The following is a 19140-nucleotide window of genomic DNA, read 5'->3' on the forward strand; positions in this document are numbered from 1 at the left end:
GGTGCTCAAACTTTGTGTGGCCGCTTTATCTGACCCGAGGAACTTTCTATGTGATTTCGAGAGAATTTTGTTCCGGGACCCGGAATCCCGAAAAACCGTGTATTATACACTTCAATTTCACCCGTTCGGAAGGTCGTACGGACCTGTATCTTTTTCTCCCTGTTTTTAAATCACGCGTCCGAGTTCATTTCACGAATCAACCTGTTCGATTTCAGGAATCAACCTGTTCGATTTCAGCCTCAAATAACGAGTTTTAACACATTTTTCACGATAATCCGAGTTTCGGTGAATGCTGGTTTGTGGCACACCGGCACCCCCAAATGTCTTCCGTTGGTGCTCAAACTTTGCGTGGCCGCTTTATCTGACCCGAGGAACTTTCTATGTGATTTCCGAAGAATTTTGAACCGGGACCGGAATCCGAAAAAAAACCGTGTATTATACACTTCAATTTCAGCCGTTCGGAAGGTCGTACCGGACCCTGTATCTTTTTCTCCCTTTTTTTAAATCACGCGTCCGAGCTCATTTCAGGAATCAACCAGTTCGATTTCAGGAATCAACCTGTTCGATTTCCGCCTCAAATAACGAGCTTTAACACATTTTTTACGATAACTCGAGTTTCGGTGAATGCTGGTTTGTGGCACACCGGCACCCCCAAATGTCTTCCGTTGGTGCTCAAACTTTGCGTGGCTGCTTTATCTGACCCGAAGAACTTTCTATGTGATTTCCGAAGAATTTTGTTCCGGGACCCCTGAATCCCGAAAAACCGTGTCTTATACACTTCATTTTCAGCCGTTCAGAAGGTCATACCGGACCCTGTTTCTTTTTCTTCATGTTTTTCAATCACGCGTCCGAGCACATTTCAGGAATTAACCTGTTCGATTTCAGGAATTAACCTGTTCGATTTCAGCCTCAAATAACGAGATTTAACACATTTTTCACGATAATCCGAGTTTCGGAGAATGCTGGTTTGTAGCACACCGGCACCTCCAATTGTCTTCCGTTGGTGCTCAACCTTTGCGTGACCGCTTTATCTGACCCGAGGAACTTTCTATGTGATTTCCGGAGAATTTTGTTCCGGGACCCCGGAATCCCGAAAAACCGTGTATTATACACTTCAATGTCAGCCGTTCGGAAGGTCATACCGGACCCTGTATCTTTTTCTCCCTGTTTCTAAATCACGCGTCCGAGTTCATTTCAGGAATCAACCTCTTTGATTTCAGGAATCAACATGTTCGATTTCAGCCTCAAATAACGAGTTTTAACACATTTTTCACGATAATCCGAGTTTCGGTGAATGCTGGTTTGTGGCACACCGGCACCCCCAAATGTCTTCCGTTGGTGCTCAAACTTTGTGTGGCCGCTTTATCTGACCCGAAGAACTTTCTATGTGATTTCCGGAGAATTTTGTTCCGGGACCTCGGAATCCCGAAAAACCGTGTATTATACACTTCAATTTCAGCCGTTCGGAAGGTCGTACCGGACCCTGTTTTTTTTTCTCCCTATTTTTCAATCACGCGTCCAAGCTCATTTCAGGAATCAACCTGTTCGATTTCAGTCTCAAATAATGAGCTTTCACACATTTTTCATGATAATCCGAGTTTCGGTGCATGCTGGTTTGTGGCACACCGGCACCCCCAAATATCTTCCGTTGGTGCTCAAACTTTGAGTGGCCGTTTTATCTAACCCGGGTAACTTTCTATGTGATTTCCGAAGAATTATGTTCCGAGACCCTGGAATCCCGAAAAACCGTGTATTATACATTTCAATTTCAGCCGTTCGGAAGGTCGTACCGGACCCTGTTTCTTTTTCTCCCTGTTTTTCAATCACGCGTCCGAGCTCATTTCAGAAATCAACCTGTTCGATTTCAGGAATCTACCTATTCGATTTCAGCCTCAAATAACGAGCTTTAACACATTTTTGACGATAATCCGAGTATCGGCGAATGCTGGTTTGTGGCACACCGGCACCCCCAAATGTGTTCCGTTGGTGCTCAAACTTTGCGTGGCCGCTTTATCTGACCCGAGGAACTTTCTATGTGATTTCCGGAGAATTTTGTTCCCGGACCCCGGAATCCCGAAAAACCGTGTATTATACACTTCAATTTCACCGTTCGGAAGGTAAATCAGGACCCCCGTATCTTTTTCTCCCTGTTTTTAAATCACGCGTCCGAGTTCATTTCACGAATCAACCTGTTCGATTTCAGGAATCAACCTGTTCGATTTCAGCCTCAAATAACGAGTTTTAACATATTTTTCACGATAATCCGAGTTTCGGTGAATGCTGGTTTGTAGCACGCCGGCACCTCCAAATGTCTTCCGTTGGTGCTCAACCTTTGCGTGACCGCTTTATCTGACCCGAGGAACTTTCCATGTGATTTCCGGAGAATTTTGTTCCCGGACCCCGGAATCCCGAAAAACCGTGTATTATACACTTTAATTTTCACCGTTCGGAAGGTAAACACGGACCCTGTATCTTTTTCTCCCTGTTTTTAAATCACGCATCCGAGTTCATTTCACGAATCAACCTGTTCGATTTCAGGAATCAACATGTTCGATTTCAGCCTCAAATAACGAGTTTTAACACATTTTTCACGATAATCCGAGTTTCGGTGAATGCTGGTTTATGGCACACCGGCACCCCCAAATGTCTTCCGTTGGTGCTCAAACTTTGCGTGGCCGCTTAATCTGACCCGAGGAACTTTCTATGTGATTTCCGGAGAATTTTGTTCCAGGACCCCGGAATCCCGAAAAACCGTGTATTATATACACTTCAATTTCAGCCGTTCGGAAGGTCGTACCGGACCCTGTTTCTTTTTCTCCCTGTTTTTCAATCACGCGTCCGAGCTCATTTTTGAAATCAACCTGTTCGATTTCAGGAATCTACCTATTCGATTTCAGCCTCAAATAACGAGCTTTAACACATTTTTGACGATAATCCGAGTATCGGCGAATGCTGGTTTGTGGCACACCGGCACCCCCAAATGTGTTCCGTTGGTGCTAAAACTTTGCGTGGCCGCTTTATCTGACCCGAGGAACTTTCTATGTGATTTCCGGAGAATTTTGTTCCCGGACCCCGGAATCCCGAAAAACCGTGTATTATACACTTCAATTTCAGCCGTTCGGAAGGTCGTACCGGACCCTGTATCTTTTTCTCCCTGTTTTTAAATCACGCGTCCGAGTTCATTTCACGAATCAACCTGTTCGATTTCAGGAATCAACCTGTTCGATTTCAGCCTCAAATAACGAGTTTTAACATATTTTTCACGATAATCCGAGTTTCGGTGAATGCTGGTTTGTAGCACGCCGGCACCTCCAAATGTCTTCCGTTGGTGCTCAACCTTTGCGTGACCGCTTTATCTGACCCGAGGAACTTTCCATGTGATTTCCGGAGAATTTTGTTCCGGACAGAATCCCAAAAACCGTGTATTATACACTTTAATTTCAGCCGTTCGGAAGGTCGTACCGGACCCTGTATCTTTTTCTCCCTGTTTTTAAATCACGCATCCGAGTTCATTTCACGAATCAACCTGTTCGATTTCAGGAATCAACATGTTCGATTTCAGCCTCAAATAACGAGTTTTAACACATTTTTCACGATAATCCGAGTTTCGGTGAATGCTGGTTTATGGCACACCGGCACCCCCAAATGTCTTCCGTTGGTGCTCAAACTTTGCGTGGCCGCTTAATCTGACCCGAGGAACTTTCTATGTGATTTCCGGAGAATTTTGTTCCAGGACCCCGGAATCCCGAAAAACCGTGTATTATATACACTTCAATTTCAGCCGTTCGGAAGGTCGTACCGGACCCTATTTCTTTTTCTCCCTATTTTTCAATCACGCATCCAAGCTCATTTCAGGAATCAACCTGTTCGATTTCAGCATCAAATAACGAGCTTTAACACATTTTTCACGATAACCCGAGTTTCGCCGAATGCTGGTTTGTGGCACACCGGCACCCCCAAATGTCTTCCGTTGGTGCTCAAACTTTGCGTGGCTCCTTTATCTGACCCGAAGAACTTTCTATGTGATTTCCGAAGAATTTTGTTCCGGGACCCCTGAATCCCGAAAAACCGTGTCTTATACACTTCATTTTCAGCCGTTCAGAAGGTCATACCGGACCCTTTTTCTTTTTCTTCATGTTTTTCAATCACGCGTCCGAGCACATTTCAGGAATCAACCTGTTCGATTTCAGGAATTAACCTGTTCGATTTCAGCCTGAAATAACGAGATTTAACACATTTTTCACGATAATCCGAGTTTCGGAGAATGCTGGTTTGTAGCACACCGGCACCTCCAAATGTCTTCCGTTGGTGCTCAACCTTTGCGTGACCGCTTTATCTGACCCGAGGAACTTTCTATGTGATTTCCGGAGAATTTTGTTCCCGGACCCCGGAATCCCGAAAAACCGTGTATTATACACTTTAATTTCAGCCGTTCGGAAGGTCGTACCGGACCCTGTATCTTTTTCTCCCTGTTTTTAAATCACGCATCCGAGTTCATTTCACGAATCAACCTGTTCGATTTCAGGAATCAACATGTTCGATTTCAGCCTCAAATAACGAGTTTTAACACATTTTTCACGATAATCCGAGTTTCGGTGAATGCTGGTTTGTGGCACACCGGCACCCCCAAATGTCTTCCGTTGGTGCTCAAACTTTGCGTGGCTGCTTTATTTGACCCGAAGAACTTTCTATGTGATTTCCGAAGAATTTTGTTCCGGGACCCCTGAATCCCGAAAAACCGTGTCTTATACACTTCATTTTCAGCCGTTCAGAAGGTCATACCGGACCCTGTTTCTTTTTCTCCATGTTTTTCAATCACGCGTCCGAGCACATTTCAGGAATCAACTTGTTCGATTTCAGGAATTAACCTGTTCGATTTCAGCCTCAAATAACGAGATTTAACACATTTTTCACGATAATCCGAGTTTCGGCGAATGCTGGTTTGTAGCACACCGGCACCTCCAAATGTCTTCCGTTGGTGCTCAACCTTTGCGTGACCGCTTTATCTGACCCGAGGAACTTTCTATGTGATTTCCGGAGAATTTTGTTCCGGGACCCCGGAATCCCGAAAAACCGTGTATTATACACTTCAATTTCAGCCGTTCGGAAGGTCGTACCGGACCCTGTATCTTTTTCTCCCTGTTTTTAAATCACGCGTCCGAGTTCATTTCAGGAATCAACCTCTTTGATTTCAGGAATCAACATGTTCGATTTCAGCCTCAAATAACGAGTTTTAACACATTTTTCACGATAATCCGAGTTTCGGTGAATGCTGGTTTGTGGCACACTGGCACCCCCAAATGTCTTCCGTTGGTGCTCAAACTTTGTGTGGCCGCTTTATCTGACCCGAGAAACTTTCTATGTGATTTCCGGAGAATTTTGTTCCGGGACCCCGGAATCTCGAAAAACCGTGTATTATACATTTCAATTTCAGCCGTTAGGAAGGTCGTACTGGACCCTGTTTCTTTTTCTCCATATTTTTCAATCACGCGTCCAAGCTCATTTCAGGAATCAACCTGTTCGATTTCAGCCTCAAATAACGAGCTTTAACACATTTTTCACGATAACCCGAGTTTCGGCGAATGCTGGTTTGTGGCACATCGGCACCCCGAAATGTCTTCCGTTGCTGCTCAAACTTTGCGTGGCTGCTTTATCTGACCCGAGGAACTTTCTATGTGATTTCCGAAGAATTTTGTTCCGGGACCCCGGAATCCCGAAAAACCGTGTATTACACTTCAATTTCAGCCGTTCGGAAGGTCGTACCGGATCCTATTTTTTTTTCTCCCTGTTTATCAATCACGCGTCCGAGAACATTTCAGGAATCAACCTGTTCGATTTCAGGAATCAACCTGTTCGATTTCAGCCTCAAATAACAATCTTTAACACATTTTTCACGATTATCCGAGTTTCGATGAATGCTGGTTTGTGGCACACCGGCATCCCCAAATGTCTTCCGTTGGTGCTCAAACTTTGCGTTGCCGCTTTATCTGACCCGAGGAACTTTCTATGTGATTTCCGTAGAATTTTGTTCCGGGACTTCGGAATCCCGAAAAACCGTTTATTATACACTTCAATTTCAGCCGTTCGGAAGGCCGTACCGGACCCTATTTCTTTTTCTCCCTATTTTTCAATCACGCGTTCAAGCTCATTTCAGGAATCAACCTATTCGATTCCAGCCTCAAATAACGAGCTTTAACACATTCTTCACGATAACTCGAGTTTCGGCGAATGCTGGTTTGTGGCACGCCGACACCCCCAAATTTCTTCCGTTGGTGCTCAAACTTTGTGTGGCTACTTATCTGACCCGAGGAACTTTCTATGTGATTTCCGAAGAATTTTGTTCCGGGACCCCTGAATCCCGAAAAACCGTGTCTTATACACTTCAATTTCGATTTGCCGTTCGGAAGGTAAATCGGACCTGTTTCTTTTTCTCCATGTTTTTCAATCACGGGTCCGAGCACATTTCAGGAATCAACCTGTTCGATTTCAGGAATTAACCTGTTCGATTTCAGCCTCAAATAACGAGATTTAACACATTTTTCACGATAATCCGAGTTTCGGCGAATGCTGGTTTGTAGCACAGCGGCTCCCCCAAATGTCTTCCGTTGGTGCTCAACCTTTGCGTGGCCGCTTTATCTGACCCGAGAGACTTTCTACGTGATTTCCGGAGAATTTTGTTCCGGGACCCCGGAATCTCGAAAAACCGTGTAATATACACTTCAATTTCAGCTGTTCAGAAGGTCGTACCGGACCCTGTATCTTTTTCTCCCTGTTTTTAAATCACGCGTCCGAGTTCATTTCAGGAATCAACCTGTTTGATTTCAGGAATAAACATGTTCGATTTCAGCCTCAAATAACGAGTTTTAACACATTTTTCACGATAATCCGAGTTTCGGTGAATGCTGGTTTGTGGCACACCGGCACCCCCAAATGTCTTCCGTTGGTGCTCAAACTTTGCGTGGCTGCTTTATCTGACCCGAAGAACTTTTTATGTGATTTCCGAAGAATTTTTTTCCGGGACCCCTAAATCCCGTAAAACCGTGTCTTATACACTTCATTTGCAGCCGTTCGGAAGGTCATACCGGACCCTGTTTCTTTTTCTCCATGTTTTTCAATCACGCGTCTGAGCATATTTCAGGAATCAACCTGTTTGATTTCAGGAATTAACCTGTTCGATTTCAGCCTCAAATAACGAGATTTAACATATTTTTCACGATAATCCGAGTTTCGGCGAATGCTGGTTTGTAGCACACCGGCACCTCCAAATGTCTTCCGTTGGTGCTCAAACTTTGCGTGACCGCTTTATCTGGCCCGAGGATTTTTCTATGTGATTTCCGGAGAATTTTGTTCCGGGACCCCGGAATCCCGAAAAACCGTTTATTATACACTTCAATTTCAGCCGTTCGGAAGGTCGTACCGGACCCTATTTCTTTTTCTCCCTATTTTTCAATCACGCGTTCAAGCTCATTTCAGGAATCAACCTGTTCGATTTCAGCCTCAAATAACGAGCTTTAACACATTTTTCACGATAACCTGAGTTTCGGTGAATGCTGGTTTGTGGCACACCGGCACCCCCAAATGTCTTCCGTTGGTGTTCAAACTTTGCGTGGCTGCTTTATCTGACCCGAAGAATTTTCTATGTGATTTCCGAAGAATTTTGTTCCCGGACCCCTGAATCCCGAAAAACCGTGTCTTATACATTTCATTTTCAGCCGTTCGGAAGGTCGTACCGGACCCTGTATCTTTTTCTCCCTGTTTTTAAATCACGCGTCTGAGTTCATTTCAGGAATCAACCTGTTTGATTTCAGGAATCAACATGTTCGATTTCAGCCTCGAATAACGAGTTTTAACACATTTTTCACGATAATCCGAGTTTCGGTGAATGCTGGTTTGTGGCACACCGGCACCCCCAAATGTCTTCCGTTGGTGCTCAAACTTTGTGTGGCCGCTTTATCTGACCCGAGGAACTTTCTATGTGATTTCCGGAGAATTTTGTTCCGGGACCCCGGAATCCCGAAAAACCGTTTATTATACACTTCAATTTCAGCCGTTCGGAAGGTCGTACCGGACTCTGTTTCTTTTTATCCCTATTTTTCAATCACGCGTCCAAGCTCATTTAAGGAATCAACCTGTTCGATTTCAGCCTCAAATTACGAGCTTTAACACATTTTTCACGATAACCCGAGTTTCGGCGAATGGTGGTTTGTGGCACATCGGCACCCCGAAATGTCTTCCGTTGGTGCTCAAATTTTGCGTGGCCGCTTTATCTGACCCGAGGAACTTTCTATGTGATTTCCGAAGAATTTTGTTCCGGGACCCCGGAATCCCGAAAAACCGTGTATTACACTTCAATTTCAGCCGTTCGGAAGGTCGTACCGGATCCTATTTTTTTTCTCCCTGTTTATCAATCACGCGTCCGAGAACATTTCAGGAATCAACCTGTTCGATTTCTGGAATCAACCTGTTCGATTTCAGCCTCAAATAACAATCTTTAACACATTTTTCACGATTATCCGAGTTTCGGTGAATGCTGGTTTGTGGCACACCGGCATCCCCAAATGTCTTCCGTTGGTTCTCAAACTTTGCGTGGCCGCTATATTTGACCGGAGGACCTCTCTATGTGATTTCCGGAGAATTTTGTTCCGGGACTTCGGAATCCCGAAAAACCGTTTATTATACACTTCAGTTTCAGCCGTTCGGAAGGTCGTACCGGACCCTATTTCTTTTTCTCCCTATTTTTCAATCACGCGCCCAAGCTCATTTCAGGAATCAACCTGTTCGATTTCAACCTCAAATAACGAGCTTTAACACATTTTTCACGATATCCCGAGTTTCGGCGAATGCTTGTTTGTGGCACACCGACACCCCCAAATTTATTCCGTTGGTGCTCAAACTTTGCGTGGCTACTTATCTGACCCGAGGAACTTTCTATGTGATTTCCGAAGAATTTTGTTCCAGGACCCCGGAATCCCGAAAAACCGTGTATTATACACTTCATTTCAATTTGTAGTTCGGAAGGTCGTAAATCAAGAACCCCGTATCTTTTCTCCCTGTTTTTAAATCACGCGTCCGAGTTTATTTCAGGAATCAACATGTTCGATTTCAGGAATCAACATGTTCGATTTCAGCCTCAAATAACGAGTTTTAACACATTTTTCACGATAATCCGAGTTTCGGTGAATGCTGGTTTGTGGCACACCGGCACCCCCAAATGTCTTCCGTTGGTGCTCAACCTTTGCGTGGCCGCTTTATCTGACTCGAGGAACTTTCTATGTGATTTACGGAGAATTTTGTTCCGGGACCCCGGAATCCCGAAAAACCGTGTATAATACACTTCAATTTCAGCCGTTCGGAAGATCGTACCGGACCCTATATCTTTTTCTCCCTGTTTTTAGATCACGCGTCCGAGCTCATTTCAGGAATCAACCTGTTCGTTTTCAGAAATCAACCTGTTCGATTTCAGCCTCAAATAACGAGCTTTAACACATTTTTCACGATAACCCGAGTTTGGCGAATCTTTGGTTTGTGGCACATCGGCACCCGAAATGTCTTCCGTTGGTGCTCAAACTTTGCGTGGCCGCTTTATCTGACCCGAGGAACTTTCTATGTGATTTCCGAAGAATTTTGTTCCGGGACCCCGAAAAACCGTGTATTATACACTTCAATTTCAACCGTTCGGAAGGTCGTATCTAGGACCTGTTTTTTTCTCCCTGTTTATCAATCACGCGTCCGAGAACATTTCAGGAATCAACCTGTTCGATTACAGGAATCAACCTGTTCGATTTCAGCCTCAAATAACAATCTTTAACACATTTTTCACGATAATCCGAGTTTCGGTGAATGCTGGTTTGTGGCACACCAGCATCCCCAAATGTCTTCCGTTGGTGCTCAAACTTTGCGTGGCCGCTTTATCTCACCCGAGGAACTTTCTATGTGATTTCCGGAGAATTTTGTTGCGGGACTTCGGAATCCCGAAAAACCGTTTATTATACACTTCAATTTCAGCCGTTCGGAAGGTCGTACCGGACCCTGTTTCTTTTTCTCCCTGTTTTTCAATCACGCGTCCGAGCTCATTTCAGGAATCAACCTGTTTGATTTCAGTAATCAACCTGTTCGATTTCAGTCTCAAATAACGAGCTTTAACACATTTTTCACGATAATCCGAGTTTCGGCGAATGCTGGTTTGTGGAACACCGGCACCCTCAAATTTCTTCCTTTGGTGTTCAAACTTTGCGTGGCCGCTTTATCTGACCCGAGGAACTTTTTATGTGATTTCCGGAGAATTTTGTTACGGGACCCCGGAATCCCGAAAACCGTGTATTATACACTTCAATTTGGTAGTCGGAAGGTCGTCTTAGGACCCTCGTTTTTTTTTTCTCCCTGTTTATCAATCACGCGTCCGAGAACATTTCAGGAATCAACCTGTTCGATTACAGGAATCAACCTGTTCGATTTCAGCATCAAATAACGAGTTTTAACACATTTTTCACGATAACCTTGTTTCGGCGAATGATGGTTTGTGGCACACCGGCACCCCCAAATGTCTTCCGTTGGTGCTCAAACTTTGCGTGGCCGCTTTATCTGACCCGAGTAACTTTCTATGTGATTTCCGGAGAATTTTGTTCCGGGACCCCAGAATCCCGAAAAACCGTGTATAATACACTTCAATTTCAGCCGTTCGGAAGGTCGTACCGGACCCTGTATCTTTTTCTCCCTATTTTTAAATCACGCGTCTGAGCTCATTTCAGGAATAAACCTGTTCGATTTCAGGAATCAACCTGTTCGATTTCAGTCTCAAATAACGATCTTTAACACATTTTTCACGATAATCCGAGTTTCGGTGAATGCTGGTTTGTGGCATACCGGCATCCTTAAATATCTTCCGTTGGTGCTCAAACTTTGCGTGGCCGCTTTATCTGACCCGAGGAACTTTCTATGTGATTTCCGGAGAATTTTGTTCCGGGACCCCGGAATCCCAAAAAACCGTTTATTATACACTTCAATTTCAGCTGTTCGGAAGGTCGTACCGGACCCTGTTTCTTTTTCTCCATGTTTTTCAATCACGCGTCCGAGCTCATTTCAGGAATCAACCTGTTTGATTTCAGGAATCAACCTGTTCGATTTCAGTCTCAAATAATGAGCTTTAACATATTTTTCACGATAATCCGAGTTTCGGCGAATGCTGGTTTGTGGAACACCGGCACCCTCAAATTTCTTCCTTAGGTGTTCAAACTTTGCGTGGTCGCTTTATCTGACCAGAGGAGCTTACTATGTGATTTCGGGAGAATTTTGTCCGGAACCGAATGAAAAACCGGTATTATACACTTCAATTTCGGTAGTTCTAAGGTCGCAGGACCCTGTTTCTTTTTCTCCCTGTTTTTCAATCACGCGTCCGAGCTCATTTCAGAATCGACTGTTCTATTTGAGGAATCTACCTGTTCGATTTCAGCCTCAAATAACGAGTTTTAACACATTTTTCACGATAATCCGAGTTTCGGCGAATGTTGGTTTGTGGCACACCGGCACCCCCAAATGTCTTCCGTTGGTGCTCAAACTTTGCGTGGCCGCTTTATCTGACCAGAGGAACTTTCTATGTGATTTCCGGAGAATTTTGTTCGGGACCGGAATCCCGAAACCGTGTATTATACACTTCAATTTCAAATGTTCGGAAGGTCGCATGCCAGGACCGTATCTTTTTCTCCTCGTTTTTAAATCACGCGTCCGAGCTCATTCAGAATCAACCTGTTCGATTTCGGAATCAACTGTTCGATTTCGAAATCAACCGTTCGATTTCGACATCAAATAACGAGTTTTAACACATTTTTCACGATAACCCTGTTTTGGCGAATGTTGGTTTGTGGCACACCGGCACCCCCAAATGTCTTCCGTTGGTGCTCAAACTTTGCGTGGCCGCTTTATCTGACCAGAGGAACTTTCTATGTGATTTCCGGAGAATTTTGTTCCGGGACCCCGGAATCCCGAAAAACCGTGTATTATACACTTCAATTTCAGCCGTTCGGAAGGTCGTACCGGACCCTGTATCTTTTTCTCCCTGTTTTTAAATCACGCGTCCGAGCTCATTCAGGAATCAACCTGTTCGATTTCTGGAATCAACCTGTTCGATTTCAGCATCAAATAACGAGTTTTAACACATTTTTCACGATAACCCTGTTTCGGCGAATGATGGTTTGTGGCACACCGGCACCCCCAAATGTCTTCCGTTGGTGCTCAAACTTTGCGTGGCCGCTTTATCTGACCAGATGATCTTACTATGTGATTTCGGGAGAATTTTGTTCCGGGACCCCGGAATCCCGAAAAACCGTGTATTATACACTTCAATTTCAGCAGTTCGGAAGGTCGTACCGGACCCTGTATCTTTTTCTCCCTGTTTTTAGATCACGCGTCCGAGCTCATTTCAGGAATCAACCTGTTCGATTTCAGGAATCAAACCTGTTCGATTTCAGTCTCAAATAACGATCTTTAACACATTTTTCACGATAATCCGAGTTTCGGTGAATGCTTGTTTGTGGCACACCGGCATCCCCAAATATCTTCCGTTGGTGCTCAAACTTTGCGTTGCCGTTTTATCTGGCCCGAGGAACTTTCTATGTGATTTCCGGAGAATTTTGTTCCGGGACCCCGGAATTCCGAAAAACCGTTTATTTTACACTTCAATTTCAGCTGTTCGGAAGGTCGTACCGGACCCTGTTTCTTTTTCTCCTTGTTTTCAATCACACATCCGAGCTCATTTCAGGAATCAACCTGTTCGATTTCAGTCTCAAATAACGAGCTTTAACACATTTTTCACGATAATCCGAGTTTCGGCGAATGCTGGTTTGTGGAACACCGGCACCCTCAAATTTCTTCCTTAGGTGTTCAAACATTGCGTGGCCGCTTTATCTGACCCGAGGAACTTTCTATGTGATTTCCGGAGAATTTTGTTCCGGGACCCCGGAATCCCAAAAAACCGTTTATTATACACTTCAATTTTAGCTGTTCGGAAGCTCGTACCGGACCCTGTTTCTTTTTCTCCATGTTTTTCAATCACGCGTCCGAGCTCATTTTAGGAATCAACCTGTTTGATTTCAGGAATCAACCTGTTCGATTTCAGTCTCAAATAACGAGCTTTAACATATTTTTCACGATAATCCGAGTTTCGGCGAATGCTGGTTTGTGGAACACCGCCACCCTCAAATTTCTTCCTTAGGTGTTCAAACTTTGCGTGGTCGCTTTATCTGACCAGAGGAGCTTACTATGTGATTTCGGGAGAATTTTGTCCCGGGACCCCGGAATCCCGAAAAACCGGGTATTATACACTTCAATTTCAGCCGTTCGGAAGGTCGTACCGGACCCTGTTTCTTTTTCTCCCTGTTTTTCAATCACGCGTCCGAGCTCATTTCAGGAATCGACCTGTTCTATTTGAGGAATCTACCTGTTCGATTTCAGCCTCAAATAACGAGTTTTAACACATTTTTCACGATAATCCGAGTTTCGGCGAATGTTGGTTTGTGGCACACCGGCACCCCCAAATGTCTTCCGTTGGTGCTCAAACTTTGCGTGGCCGCTTTATCTGACCAGAGGAACTTTCTATGTGATTTCCGGAGAATTTTGTTAAAGGGACCCGGAATCCCAAAAACCGTTTATTATACACTTCAATTTTAGCTGTTCGGAAGCTCGTACCGGACCCTGTTTCTTTTTCTCCATGTTTTTCAATCACGCGTCCGAGCTCATTTTAGGAATCAACCTGTTTGATTTCAGGAATCAACCTGTTCGATTTCAGTCTCAAATAACGAGCTTTAACATATTTTTCACGATAATCCGAGTTTCGGCGAATGCTGGTTTGTGGAACACCGCCACCCTCAAATTTCTTCCTTAGGTGTTCAAACTTTGCGTGGTCGCTTTATCTGACCAGAGGAGCTTACTATGTGATTTCGGGAGAATTTTGTCCCGGGACCCCGGAATCCCGAAAAACCGGGTATTATACACTTCAATTTCAGCCGTTCGGAAGGTCGTACCGGACCCTGTATCTTTTTCTCTCTGTTTTTAAATCACGCGTCCGAGCTCATTCAGGAATCAACCTGTTCGATTTCTGGAATCAACCTGTTCGATTTCAGAAATCAACCTGTTCGATTTCAGCATCAAATAACGAGTTTTAACACATTTTTCACGATAACCCTGTTTCGGCGAATGATGGTTTTTGGCACACCGGCACCCCCAAATGTCTTCCGTTGGTGCTCAAACTTTGAGTTGCCACTTTATCTGACCAGATGAACTTACTATGTGATTTCAGGAAAATTTTGTTCCGGGACCCCGGAATCCCGAAAAACCGTGTATTATACACTTCAATTTCAGCCGTTCGGAAGGTCGTACCGGACCCTGTATCTTTTTCTCCCTGTTTTTAGATCACGCGTCCGAGCTCATTTCAGGAATCAACCTGTTCGATTTCAGTCTCAAATAACGATCTTTAACACATTTTTCACGATAATCCGAGTTTCGGTGAATGCTTGTTTGTGGCACACCGGCATCCCCAAATATCTTCCGTTGGTGCTCAAACTTTGCGTTGCCGTTTTATCTGGCCCGAGGAACTTTCTATGTGATTTCCGGAGAATTTTGTTCCGGGACCCCGGAATTCCGAAAAACCGTTTATTTTAAACTTCAATTTCAGCTGTTCGGAAGGTCGTACCGGACCCTGTTTCTTTTTCTCCTTGTTTTCAATCACACATCCGAGCTCATTTCAGGAATCAACCTGTTCGATTTCAATCTCAAATAACGAGCTTTAACACATTTTTCACGATAATCCGAGTTTCGGCGAATGCTGGTTTGTGGAACACCGGCACCCTCAAATTTCTTCCTTAGGTGTTCAAACTTTGCGTGGCCGCTTTATCTGACCCGAGGAACTTTCTATGTGATTTCCGGAGAATTTTGTTCCGGGACCCCGGAATCCCGAAAAACCGTGTATTATATACACTTCAATTTCAGCCGTTCGGAAGGTCGTACCGGACCCTGTTTCTTTTTCTCCCTGTTTTTCAATCACGCGTCCGAGCTCATTTCAGGAATCAACCTGTTCAATTTGAGAAATCTACCTGTTCGATTTCAGGCTCAAATAACGATCTTGAACACATTTTTCACGATAATCCGAGTTTCGGTGAATGCTTGTTTGTGGCACACCGACATCCCCAAATATCTTCCGTTGGTGCTCAAACTTTGCGTTGCCGTTTTATCTGGCCCGAGGAACTTTCTATGTGATTTCCGGAGAATTTTGTTCCGGGACCCCGGAATTCCGAAAAACCGTTTATTTTACACTTCAATTTCAGCTGTTCGGAAGGTCGTACCGGACCCTGTTTCTTTTTCTCCTTGTTTTCAATCACAAATCCGAGCTCATTTCAGGAATCAACCTGTTCGATTTCAGTCTCAAATAACGAGCTTTAACACATTTTTCACGATAATCCGAGTTTCGGCGAATACTGGTTTGTGGAACACCGGCACCCTCAAATTTCTTCCTTAGGTGTTCAAACTTTGCGTGGCCGCTTTATCTGACCCGAGGAACTTTCTATGTGATTTCCGGAGAATTTTGTTCCGGGACCCCGAAAAACCGTGTATTATATACACTTTGCAATTTCACCGTTCGGAAGGTCGCAATAGGACCCTGTTTCTTTTTCTCCCTGTTTTTCAATCACGCGTCCGAGCTCATTTCAGGAATCAACCTGTTCTATTTGAGGAATCTACCTGTTCGATTTCAGCCTCAAATAACGAGTTTTAACACATTTTTCACGATAATCCGAGTTTTGGCGAATGTTGGTTTGTGGCACACCGGCACCCCCAAATGTCTTACGTTGGTGCTCAAACTTTGCGTGGCCGCTTTATCTGACCAGAGGAACTTTCTATGTGATTTCCGGAGAATTTTGTTCCGGGACCGGAATCCCGAAAAACCGTGTATTATACACTTCAATTTCAGCCGTTCGGAAGGTCGTACCGGACCCTGTATCTTTTTCTCCCTGTTTTTAAATCACGCGTCCGAGCTCATTCAGGAATCAACCTGTTCGATTTCTGGAATCAACCTGTTCGATTTCAGAAATCAACCTGTTCGATTTCAGCATCAAATAACGAGTTTTAACACATTTTTCACGATAACCCTGTTTCGGCGAATGATGGTTTGTGGCACACCGGCACCCCCAAATGTCTTCCGTTGGTGCTCAAACTTTGCGTGGCCGCTTTATCTGACCAGATGAACTTACTATGTGATTTCGGGAGAATTTTGTTCCGGAACCCCGGAATCCCGAAAAACCGTGTATTATACACTTCAATTTCAGCCGTTCGGAAGGTCGTACCGGACCCTGTATCTTTTTCTCCCTGTTTTTAGATCACGCGTCCGAGCTCATTTCAGGAATCAACCTGTTCGATTTCAGGAATCAACCTGTTCGATTTCAGTCTCAAATAACGATCTTTAACAAATTTTTCACGATAATCCGAGTTTCGGTGAATGCTTGTTTGTGGCACACCGGCATCCCCAAATATCTTCCGTTGGTGCTCAAACTTTGCGTTGCCGTTTTATCTGGCCCGAGGAACTTTCTATGTGATTTCCAGAGAATTTTGTTCCGGGACCCCGGAATTCCGAAAAACCGTTTATTTTACACTTCAATTTCAGCTGTTCGGAAGGTCGTACCGGACCCTTTTTCTTTTTCTCCTTGTTTTCAATCACACATCCGAGCTCATTTCAGGAATCAACCTGTTCGATTTCAGTCTCAAACAACGAGCTTTAACACATTTTTCACGATAACCCGAGTTTCGGCGAATGCTGGTTTGTGGAACACCGGCACCCTCAAATTTCTTCCTTAGGTGTTCAAACTTTGCGTGGCCGCTTTATCTGACCCGAGGAACTTTCTATGTGATTTCCGGAGAATTTTGTTCCGGGACCCCGGAATCCCGAAAAACCGTGTATTATATACACTTCAATTTCATTAGTTCGGAAGGTAAACAGGACCCTGTTTCTTTTTCTCCCTGTTTTTCAATCACGCGTCCGAGCTCATTTCAGGAATCAACCTGTTCAATTTAAGAAATCTACCTGTTCGATTTCAGGCTCAAATAACGAGTTTTAACACATTTTTCACGATAATCCGAGTTTCGGCGAATGCTGGTTTGAGGCACACCGGCACCCCCAAATGTCTTTCGTTGGTGCTCAAACTTTGCGTGGTCGCTTTATCTGACCAGAGGAACTTTCTATGTGATTTCTGGAGAATTTTGTTCCGGGACCCCGGAATCCCGAAAAACCGTGTATTATACACTTCAATTTCAGCCGTTCGGAAGGTCGTACCGGACCCTGAATCTTTTTCTCCCTGTTTTTAAATCACGCGTCCGAGCTCATTTAAGGAATCAACCTGTTCGATTTCAGGAATCAACCTGTTCGATTTCAGCCTCAAATAACGAGCTTTAACACATTTTTCACGATAACCCGAGTTTCGGCGAATGCTGGTTTGTGGCACATCGGCACCCACAAATGTCTTCCGTTGGTGCTCAAACTTTGCGTGGCCGCTTTATCTGACCCGATGAACTTTCTATGTGATTTCCAGAGAATTTTGTTCCGGGACCCCGGAATCCCAAAAAACCGTTTATTATACACTTCAATTTCAGCCGTTCGGAAGGTCGTACCGGACCCTGTTTCTTTTTCTCCTTGTTTTTCAATCACGCGTCCGAGCTCATTTCAGGAATCAACCTGTTTGATTTCAGGAATCAACCTATTCGATTTCAGTCTCAAATAACGAGCTTTAACACATTTTCACGATAATCCGAGTTTCGGCGAATGCTGGTTTGCGGAACACCGGCACCCTCAAATTTCTTCCTTTGGTGTTCAAACTTTGCATGGCCGCTTTATCTAACCCGAGGAACTTTCTATGTGATTTCCGGAGAATTTTGTTCCGGGACCCCGGAATCCCAAAAAACCGTGTATTATACATTTCAATTTCAGCCGTTCGGAAGGTCGTACCGGACCCTGTATCTTTTTCTCCCTATTTTTAAATCACGCGTCCGAGCTCATTTCAGGAATCATCCTGTTCGATTTCAGGAATCAACCTGTTCGATTTCAGCCTCAAATAACGAGCTTTAACACATTTTTCACGATAACCCGAGTTTCGGCGAATGCTGGTTTGTGGCACATCGGCACCCCGAAATGTCTTCCGTTGTTGCTCAAACTTTGCGTGGCCGCTTTATCTGACCCGAGAAACTTTCTATATGATTTCCGGAGAATTTTGTTCCGGGACTTCGAACTCCCGAAAAACCGTTTATTATACACTTCAACTTCAGCCGTTCGGAAGGTTGTACCGGACCCTGTTTCTTTTTCTCCTTGTTTTTCAATCACACGTCCGAGCTCATTTCAGGAATCAACCTGTTTGATTTCAGGAATCAACCTGTTCGATTTCAGTCTCAAATAACGAGTTTTAACATATTTTTCACGATAATCCGAGTTTCGGCGAATGCTGGTTTGTGGAACACCGGCACCCTCAAATTTCTTCCTTTGGTGTTCAAACTTTGCGTGGCCGCTTTATCTGACCCGAGGAACTTTTTATGAGATTTCCGGAGAATTTTGTTCCGGGACCCCGGAATCCCGAAAACTGTGTATTATACACTTCAATTTCATTAGTTCGGAAGGTCGCAGGACAGGACTTTTTTTTCTCCTGTTTTTTCAATCACGCGTCCGAGCTCATTTCAGGAATCAACCTGTTTGATTTCAGGAATCAACCTGTTCGATTTCAGTCTCAAATAACGAGCTTTAACACATTTTTCACGATAATCCGAGTTTCGGCGAATGCTGGTATGTGGAACACCGGCACCCTCAAATTTCTTCCTTAGGTGTTCAAACTTTGCGTGACCGCTTTATCTGACCCGAGGAACTTTCTATGTGATTTCGGGAGAATTTTGTTCAGGGACCGGAATCCGAAAAAACCGTGTATTATACACTTGATTTCACCGTTCGGAAGGTAAACAGGACCCGTATCTTTTTCTCCCTGTTTTAAAATCACGCGTCCGAGCTCATTTCAGGAATCAACCTGTTTGATTTCAGAAATCAACCTGTTCGATTTCAGTCTCAAATAACGATCTTTAACACATTTTTCACGATAATCCGAGTTTCGGTGAATGCTGGTTTGT

Source organism: Silene latifolia, chromosome 9 (genome assembly GCF_048544455.1).
Source record: "Silene latifolia isolate original U9 population chromosome 9, ASM4854445v1, whole genome shotgun sequence".
NCBI lineage: Eukaryota > Viridiplantae > Streptophyta > Magnoliopsida > Caryophyllales > Caryophyllaceae > Silene > Silene latifolia.